The sequence below is a fragment of the Gossypium hirsutum genome, chromosome A03 (assembly GCF_007990345.1).
Source record: "Gossypium hirsutum isolate 1008001.06 chromosome A03, Gossypium_hirsutum_v2.1, whole genome shotgun sequence".
Lineage (NCBI taxonomy): Eukaryota > Viridiplantae > Streptophyta > Magnoliopsida > Malvales > Malvaceae > Gossypium > Gossypium hirsutum.
In genome coordinates this window covers 76,119,239-76,130,437 of record NC_053426.1, presented here as the reverse complement: position 1 = coordinate 76,130,437, position 11,199 = coordinate 76,119,239, and the positions used below count along the sequence as shown (strand labels likewise).

The window sequence follows — 11,199 nt, the reverse complement described above, 5'->3', positions numbered from 1 at the left end:
ATTGAGCTCCAATGTCTTTCCACTTGGCAAAGAGACTGTTTTGCAATGTTCTTTGCCCAAAATTTTTGGATTTTCTGTGTCGCTTGGCCAAATACCTTGGGGTTTATTTTGAAGTTCATTGGTTAGCTGACCCATTTGATTCTCCAGATTTCTTAAAGTGGTATCATTCTTCACTACGTATGCCTTCAGCAGATTCTCAAGATCACTTGAAGATTCTGTTTGTGGGGGTTATTGCACTTGTTGAGAATATTTCGATAGATAATTTGGTCGAAATGGCATAATAGAGTCGCTATGGTCCGCCCATTGATTACTCCATGCAGAAATTAGATGATTCTGCCATGAAGAGTTGTAAAAATTTGGATGTGGACCATTCCAATTCTAATTTCCCATGTAATAATTTGACTCTTAATTCGATGGGAAATTTTCAAAAAAATGGCCATCTCCACAGTATTCACAAGAAATATTCTCGAACTAGTTCAATTACTGACCTGTCAGATTACCATTGAAACCATTAACAGTTATGTTCTTAAGCATAGAAGACATAGAGGGTACCTGGGCTACCAAAGAAGCAAGTGTGTCCACTTTATGTACTCATGCTGCTCATCTTTCTGAGGCTGCTCGGTTGGTTGGCCACTGATAGTTATTGCTAGCAATTCTTTCAATAATCTCGTAAGCATCGTTATAAGACTTAGAAAGAAGGGCTCCATTTTTCGAAGAATCCACCATCATTCTAGTATGAATATTGAGACCAATATAGAAAGTCTCCATTTGAATGCAGTAAGGAATGTCGTAATGAGGGCACTTTCGTAGTAACTCCTTGAACCGCTCTTATGCCTCATATAAAGATTCTTCATCAAGTTGTTGAAATGAAGTGATTTCATTTTAGATCTTGCCGTTTAAAGATGGAGGAAAATATTTCATTAAGAAACGTTCAACCAACTCTTGCCATGTAGTCATGAACCAGATGGTAGGGAGTTCAACTACGCTCGTGCTCTATCTCTTAAGGAGTATGGAAATAATCTCAATCTAAAGGCATCCTCAGTCACCCCGACTAGTTTAAATGAGTCACTCACTTCCATGAATAGCCGAAGATGAAGATGTGGATCTTCAGTAGGAATCCTACTAAATTGACCTATATTTTGCAACATTTGGAACATGACCGGCTTCAGCTCAAATTGTTGTGCCTCGATTTTGGGTCTCCTTGTAACACCCCTATCCCGTAACCGTCGCCAAAATAGGTAAGGGGCATTACCAGACTTGTAACTCACGTCAGAACAGTAAAATTTTACACTTTTTCTTGAAATAAAAATCATTCATTTAAATAAGTACTAAGCACAGCCAGAGGTAAAATTTAAACTTCACTAAGTAAACATTCAAAAGATGCCATTTTCGCATGGCTTATATACATTAACCAAAAATATTCTTCCGCCACTAGTCTATTCTATACATGCCATAAAATAGTTCTAAACATAACAGTAACAAGCAGTGGATAGTGATAGTGTGACTAGTTGCTGACGATCCCCGAGCTTGTAGCTTCGCAATGAGATCTATAAAATAGAGAAAACAAAGTAAACGGAGTAAGCATTACAATGCTTAGTAAGTTTTAAGCAGTGTCAACAGATAACAATCAAATTAAAACATAGTTGTTCTTATTTTTATTTCACTCTTCCTTCGGGCATACCATCCCTTTACCGAATATGCACATCTCATCATATACAATAGGCAGATAAACTTTCACATAAAAGTGAGCTCATGTGACATAGATATATTGTATGATTTCACATAACCTCTCACACTGATCCGATGTCACATAATCATAGGAATCGTCCCATAGATTGCTCTCGTATGCATCACATAACTACCTTATGATTTAGTTCAAATCAAGCTCACATATAAACTTGGAGTACATACCTGTTTAACCTTTCGTACTGAATATATTTATAAGCAATTCTTATCATGAAATCTTATAGCTTTAACCTCTACTCGGATTATCGGTGAGACCTTTAGCTCAGACAAAATCTCCACACGAAGTTATCGGGTCTTACCCGGACGAAATCTCCAGACGTAGTCATCGGGTCTTACCCGGACATAATCTCCACACGTAGTCATCGGGTCTTACCCGGAATATATTTCCAAGTTTCATGTACATTTAATCACATGTTACAACATTCACATCGACTGTCATATTTGTAATTCATTTGCCTCATCAAATATCTAATAATACACACCTTTCACATTTGGTCGTTCGGCCACAATATACGCACATCGCCTACATATTTCACACTATCCATTCGGCTTTACCACATATACATATCTCATACATATATTTCACATTAGCCATTCGGCTTTACCACATATATGCATGTTCATATTCATCACATTGGCCATTCGGCCTTATCACACATATGCATGCTCACATTCATCACATTGGCAATTTGGCCTTATCACATATATGCATGTTCACATTCATCACATTGGCCATTCGGCCTTATCACATATATGCACATTCACATCACAATTATCCAAATATACTTCACATATCACATATACTGTCATGTATACACTTTGTCTTGGCCGAATCTACGTTAATCATTTTCCAATGAATAATTCAATTTCACGCCATACTATCATTTCATATTAGAATACTCATAAACTTACAATTTCACAAATTTTAATATCAAAGATCCATCTAACACTCATATATCATTTTACAATATCACGATTTAGAATTCACGTATGGGTTTAATCAATAGCTTATGAGTAACTAAAACAAGTTTTATCCATGTTTACAACAAAATCACATATTCACTACGAGCTGTTTTCCTGAGCAGTAGTCACTAAATTATTTATAACTGGAGCTAAAAAACTCCAAATCACTTGCCGTTAATTTTCCCTGAATATAGACTAGTATATCTTCCATCCATATAATTTCCAGAATTTTAGGTTTGGCCAATCAATACCATATTTTTCTTAAAGTTTCCCCTGTTTCACTGTTTGACTAATCTGACCACTCTTCACTACGAATCAAATTTTTCATTGTACAGAATTCAAAATGTGTTCTATTTGATTTCATTTAAAACTAGACTCATTAAGGAGTCTAAGCATATAAATTTTAACTTATAACCATTTTTTTACAAATTATAATGATTTTCTAAAAACAGAATAGGGGATTTCGGAGTCATTCTGACACTGTCCCACACAACTTTAAATATCTCTTTATAGGGAATTTCTTTGCTGACACGGTCTCTTTTATAAGAAATTAGACTAACTAAGCTTTGATTACATATTTTATTCAGCCTATAATTCCACACCAAAAATTTATAGTGATTTTCTAAAATCACGTTACTGCTGCTGTCCAAAGCAATTTATTACAATTTGCTGATAAATTTCCAAGTCCAAACACTTATGAACTTACCATTTGAGTTTAAGACATATCATGGCCACATCATATCTTATTAAATCAACTCATTATGTCCTATTATGATTGAATTTACTCAATGTTTAATCACTTAAAACTTACCTCGGAAGCGGTCGACGACTAGATATCCACGGCTATTCGTTTACTTTCTCTTTTCCCCTACCCGACTTTGATCCTCTTTGCTCTTGGGCTTAATTTAAACGAATGAATTTGTTTAATCATTTCGAACATTAAAAGCTCTTTTAAAGCACTTAACTCTTATACTCAATAATGAACCAAACCAGATAGCTAATTATTTTATCACATCACCTCAAGCACATATATTAACTATCATACACCCAATTCACATGCCAAGTTGCAAATAAAAAAAATGCATACACACCAATAATTTAATTACTCATTTCAACCTTATAGGGTAACTTCAATGCATTATGTATATACCATTTGCCATACACGTACCACATTTTTAACAAGCCGAAATTACTCCTACATATTATCCATTATAATTATTTCATAGATATAAAACATAGCTGAAAAATCTTTAGCCTAAATGCGTATAATAACATCCAAATCATCAACTATTTTAACGAACATGACACATAAGATTAACTAAAACTCCATTCAATTTTAAGGTATTAACCCTACTAAACTCATACCATGACCATATCTAATCGAATTCAAGTAGAGGATTAATTACAACCATGTACACCAATATATAATTATAACATGTTTTGATATCTTATTTATCCCATTCGGCCCTAACCACACAACTTAGCTTTTATAATAAACCTTATCTTAACCGAATGTACATATATATATACTCAAAATATCATTCGATTTCAAAGGCATATTAACACCATATAACCGAATGGTCATAGACTAATATACATATACTCATAAATCCAACTTTAAAAACTCATACTTATACATAGCATATAACCGAAAATACTTCATGAATCCACCTACATTTACATTATTATCATATATAGAATTTGCATTTACTATCAAATAACAACTTAACTTACTTTCAATTAGGTAATCAAATACCTCATACCCAATCATTTAACAACTAAAATAATAAACCACAACATTTAAATTCATCTTATTCTTCTCCCATTTGACCGAATGAACATTTGTCTATTGATGCATGAAATTAAACCATGGGTTAAATAAGCTATGCACTTATCAATCTAATCTCATAGTCAATTAAAAAGAAAATCACAATGCATACCTTAAACTAGGATAGCCATGGCCGAATACCTTGGTTTTTCCTCTTCAATCTTCCCTTTCCCAAATTCGGCAACCAAGAAGAAAGATGAGCATGTAAATTTTTTTTTCTTTTGTTATCTTTCTTCAACTCACGGCAATGGAGGGGGGGGAACATGGATGAGACAACTTTGTTTTCATCACCCCTCCCTTTTCATTTCTTTATTACTAACCTTTTATTTTATTCTTTCTCCCATAAAACACTAACACCAAATGTTTTTAATAGGCTTTAACTTATAGCATGGCCGGCCACCTTCTTGTTCTTTGGTTAATTTGACACGCAAATATAATTATTTTGCAACATGCATAAATAGGCCACTTACATTTGCCTAGCACATTTCTAAATTTTCCCACATAAGTCCTATTTAATAAAATTCACTTACAATTAACAAAATTCAAAGATGAAAATTTCACACATTCATATGTACATATAATAAGCATCAAATATGACAGCTAATTATTTTTATGACTCGGTTTTGTGGTCCCGAAACCACTTTTCGACTAGGGTCAAATTAGGGGTGTCAAACTCCTAATACTCGGATTGAGATCGTTGAATAGAGGAATGGCATATTGTTGAATGACACAGTTTTTATCATTGGAAACAATGATCGAATTGTGAGTATTATAAGCGAATGTTCCTCCTGGATTTTGGTTTGGAATTTCAAAATTCATATCTTCGGTCCTTCTTTGGTTCATTTGTCTTCTCTTTTTTCAGAAAGTCCTTTAAATTTTAAGGTTTATGGGGAGTAAGTCAATGATTTGATAAATACTTATAAACACCTGAAACAAACGCACAAAAAAATGGAATTAAAATTTAACAGAAAAAAATAGACCAAAATGCAAAATTAACAATTTCACAAATAATGTCTTCTAAAACAGTCCCCGGCAATGACGCCAAAAACTTGGAGCAATGGAAATGTGCAAGTGCACACAATCGCAACAGGTAATAAAGTGACAAGTAAATGTCGAGTTATCGTACCCACAGGGACTGTGAAAAGAATTATTTATGAACGCTATTTAAAACACTTTGGTGAAGAAAAAATATTTTGTTGAAGACGATGATTAAAAACTAAGATTTTAAACTAAGTAAACTAAATAAATAAATCTCAAATGCACGATTTCAAAATATGATTTTAATCAAGATAATATAATTGTATTAGATTAATTACATTTCTTTAACTTAGAAATATTTAACTCGTGTTTATGTTGTTACGAACAAATTCACGGCAACTCGGGAATTTGCTAATTTATGAACATACTCACCGACACAAATCCATTCATCTCTTAACATATCCCTATGTCAATTCAAACGATTAAATAGATTTTAATAAGCAAAAATGTTATTGCACATACATACTCATTAAATTGAACTAGTCTCTTGCATATTCCTATGTCATTTCAAACGATTAATTAAATCTAATAAGAACATAAAAGACTATGTGAGGTAACAAGGTATCTTTACCTTGAAACAATTTAATCACAATAATCTTGCAAGTTATGCAAGGCAAGTGTATCGCCAGATACATTGCTAATTTAACCTTCAACTACCTTAGAACAATAGACATGCACTGATTAAGTACTGTGTCCATTAATTACAATTTCAATCTGTTTAAAAAATTAATTCATTAGTTCCCTCACAATTATAATGCAAGAATAACTTAGGCATAATTTTACTTAATCAAGCATTTTATCGAGACCTATAACAGCATAAACAAAATTTTAATAATTTAAGAGGACGAAATGCAATCAACCCAACACAAATTAAATTCAAGCTAAGCTTGTAACAGCACGATGTAGACCCTAGTCAGAACAGTGGTCTTGGGACCACGAATTTGAGTCAAAAAATATTTAAAAATTATTTTCAGTATTTATTATGCTTGAATTTATATGTGTGAAATTTTCATGATTAAATTTAATCATTTGTGTGCTCAATTTGACAAAAGGACCTAATCGCGTAAAAGGTGACAGTTGATTGCTACTTGTAAAAGTGCCTATTTGTTTTGATTAATTAAAGGTGAGGTCCTTATGATGAAATAAATCCAACTATATGATAGTGGAAGACATGGTTTAGCAATTTGGTAATTAGAAATAATTTTAATGAATGGTTAGGTAATTTATGTATTAAATGAATACTAACAAACGCAAAAGCATAAAATAAATCCATTGTTCATCCATACTTGTTGAAATTGAAAGAAAAGAAAAGAAAAAGTCTAAGCTAGGGTTCAGCTATTATTTCCTTTGATTAAGGTATGGTTTTGACTTGGTTTTTGATAATTTCTATATTTTTGTGATCGTTGCTTTGTGTTTTACTAAACCCATGTCTCAATTTCTATTGTTGTGGATGATTTTGAGCTGAGCTATAGATGAAAATATGAGTTTTGTGTTGTTAATTGTTGATTAATGGAAGATATGTTTTTGGTTAACATGTTTTGTCTCTAAATTTTTGATGAAATTGAGTAAAATGGGCTAAAATGTGAAATTTGTAAATTGAGGGACTAAAATGTGAAATAAATGAAATGTGTGGACTTGTATGAGTACTAGGAAAATTCAGCCCAACATGAGTGTATTCAAATTTTGAATATTTTGTGTTCTGTGAAATAGGGACTAAATTGTGAAAAATGTGAAAAGTCAGGGGAAAAAGTGTAATTTTCCCATTTTTGTGTTTTTTGATGAATTTGATTGAATATTTGATTAAATAAGTTTAATTTATATTAATCTAGATCAAGAACCAAAGAAATTAGACTTGGATCGGGGAAAAACTTAAGTTGTCGACTAGCCGTTCCGTTTTGGTTTTTCCTTGTCTGAGGTAAGTTTATAAGCAAATAAATGTTGAATATATGTGAAAGTAAACATTTTGACTACTTATGTATTCATGACATAAATGGGAGTACATATATGTGTAAGAAAATCTATAATTGGTCAAATGATATGTATATGTGAATTTGTAAATGAAATGTATGTGTTTTCATATTTGGGCAATTGTAAAGTATATTCGGCTATATATATATATATATTACGTATAAATATGTGATATTAAGGTTTGATTTAAGAAGGTATGCATATAAGAGTTTAAATATTCAGTTATATATACATTGATAATATGGCTTTGAAAGAGTATGTTATTTTGATAATAGATACTGTAACAGCCCAAATTTGCCTGGGCCCATGAAATAAATAAAATAGAGGAAATAAAAAAGTTCATTTACAGTCCATTTACAATAAACAGGCCTCAAGGCCTGATAAGCCTAAAACCCACTACACTTGTAACCCAATTGGTCTAAACCAAAATGCCCATTAACTCTATACCTAGTTACACCCAAAACCTTTAGCCCAAATACCTAAAACCCAACAGCCCCAAATACCCAAACCAGACCCAAACTAGCAAGGCCCAGTGCCTAAATCGAATTTGGAAACCCTAGGGTTTCCAGAAGCTTCGCGTCGCAAACACCCAATCGCCGCGCCTCTTCGTCTCGCGCCGTTGCAGTGGCCCTCCATCAGTGCTGTGACTCCAGCTCCGTATCGCGCTGCAATCGGCGCATTCGCTACCAAATTTCTTCCTGTTACCTGCAAAAAGGGAAAGAAACAACAGAGACGAAACAAATATAGCAAGAAATAAAATCAAAATCTGTAAATATATTTTATGAGGCTATAAAAGCCCGAATAGAAACAATGTAAAGGGACTACGGTTTTTTTTAAATAGAGATATACAATAAAAGTACAACAGTTTATCAAAGAAAACAGAGGTGATTAGTTCTTTACCTTTTCTTCTTGTTGCAAACATATACAAATGTCATTAAAATAAAAGGAAAGGGAGTTTACCGTTGGATTCGCACCAAAAATGGAAGCTTTTCAGCTTCCGGTCGCTGCATCCGGCGGAGTCGACGAAGGTGCATGGGCGCGTGAGTCCGATGACCGGGGTTTGGCCCAACGGAGGCCGAAGCCTGGAGGACTTCCTCTCTTTTCCTCTTTTAGAGGATCTCTGTTCTTTTTAAAAAAAAAACCAGGGGCTAAAATGATTTTTGAAGTTTTTTTTTTACATTTATAGGCAACCTATACGACATCATTTTGGGATGACCGTTTAATGACCAAAACGGTGTCGTTTTAGGGCTGAGGATCCGCGCGTTGACCCGTGACCTGAGGAGGATCCGCGCGTTTTTGGTAAATGGGCAAATTGCCCAATTGATCCTCTCGCATTTTTATGTCTATAAAATTCATTTTATTTTTATTTTAATCTGGCCTTAAACTTTTGTATTTATTTCGATTTAGTCCCAATAGTCATTAAAATCTATTCTGAAGAACAACAAAGTTTTTAGGGGTTAGGGCTAATTGCCCAGTGAGTCCCTCCGTCTTTAATATGCTTTTCAATTAGGCCCAAATTGTTTGTTTATTTGCAATTAACCCTGGATTGTTTAATTAAATTCAATTTTAATCCTTTTTATATATTTAATTTATTTTAAATACTATATGTATTATTTTTAGTTATATATAAAAATAGTATATATATTATTTTTAATTATAGGTTATTTTATCATATGATTTATATTTCATTATATATTTTATATTTTATATTTTATATTTTATATTTTATTACATATCATGTTTTATTATATATTATTCCCTATATTATTTTCCTTTTATTATACATATGATTATTACATTATTTAATATTTATTAGTACATAAAAATTAAAATTTGTAAATTATTATAAACTAATACATATATTATTATTATATGTTTAATGTCTAATATTTTAAAATTTACTACAAAATTTTATTCCAATTTAACATATTATTATTTTTATAAGTATTAACTTATTATATCATGTAGTGTATTTTGTATATATATATTAATCATCTCTAAAAACTCACCTTCATTTTTATACTTTGTTTAAAATATTTTATTAAATACTTCATCTATTTTTTTAAAAAAAATTTGTATTTATTTTCTTATCTTTTTTTTATTTATATGTTCTTAATTTTGTTTATTTATTTTTTGTATTTTTTTGTATTTACTTAATATTGTTTTAAAATGGTAATAATATCTCACGACCTATTTGCTATTTTTTATATTTATTGTTTGCCATATTTGCATAAAAATTGATGTTGTTTTAAGTTATATTTCCATAGAATATTGTTATATATTATATAATTTATATGTTGCTAGATTCATTGTTTTCTATGTTATATTTTGCATGAAATATTATTATGTATGTATTATGTAGTCTATATTGTATTTTCATTGTTATCTATGATCATATATGCATAAAATGATAACGTATATTGTGTAATTTATGCCATTATTCATTTTTTTATATTATATTTGCATGGAATGTTAAAGTAGGTATCATGTAGGATAATTTATTTAATATTGATCCTTTGTAATATGTTAAATGCATCATCACTTTAAAAAACTTTATATTTCATTCAATCTAAAAAGAATTTAAAAATAAGGCAATATTTTTTGGTAGTTAGGAATTCGGGAAGTAGTGCCCTAATATGCTGGGTTGCGATTTCTCGTTTGTCTAAAGACCTAAAATATCCTTCTAAATAAGTTTTGAAAAATCACAAGATGCTTTTAGTTACAAAAGTTTAAGGATATCGTGTCCAATCATGCTGGATGTGATATTTATATTCTTTTGAAGCGAAGGAATCTTGATCCTTTTTAACTAAATTATTACGGTTTTAAAAGAGATCTTATTTCTAAATTCTTTCAAACTTTTGACATTAAGACAAAACTATTCAATTTGGTTCCAATTTTGGGCGTTGTAAGGGTGCTAACCCTTTCTCATACGTAACCGACTCCCGAGCTCATTTTCTCATAATTTCGTAGACCAAAATATTTTATAAGGTGATCCAATCACACCTAAAAAGGTTGGTGGTGACTCTCGTATTCAAAATACCTCCTTTTTAAAATGAGGTTTCAACAGCTTGGCGACTCCACTGGGGACCAATAAGAGAGTCAAGCCAAGAAACTGATTATTTTCTATCTTAATGTCGGATGTTTGGAAAATTTTAAAAATTGATCCTTTTTACAGGTGTGCTGCATATGTTTGTTATCCTGCTGCCGTACATTGCATTTACATGATCGCTGTGGTCGCACCCTTAAGTGGGAGTGAGAAGCTACGCTTTCGTGAGGTTTTCACCTCCGTATGAGCTTGTGGATTGCTTCCGGGATACTGTACCTATGTCTTCGTGAGATTTTCATCTCCGCATGGCCATAGGGAAATGTGTCCCCCTGCACTGAACTTGGTCTATATGAGCCTATAATGGGTGAGGACTGAGGAATCTGCTGGTTCAGGTATCCTTGCTTTAGAACTAAAACGCACGCTTATAGTGAACTTTAAGTGCTTGCCCTAGGGAGTATAGTGATAGCCTTTAGTAAATTACCCTTATAGGTACTTGTTTATTATACTTTTATATATGATACTAACTTATTTTATTTTGCTATCATTGCATGACATTCAACATTTAATGGTGTCAATTCACGGTTCGATTTCTAGATTAGAAATTTTTGTA

The 11,199-nt window shown here is 32.0% G+C and overlaps 1 non-coding gene across 1 annotated transcript; it reads left to right on the top strand.

Annotated features, from left to right (window-relative positions):
- The first annotated feature begins 784 nt into the window (after positions 1-784).
- On the top strand, positions 785-891 carry LOC121226941 (small nucleolar RNA R71). Its single transcript, XR_005924637.1, has one exon. It is a non-coding gene; the product is annotated as a small nucleolar RNA R71 (small nucleolar RNA).
- Positions 892-11,199: the final 10,308 nt, after the last annotated feature.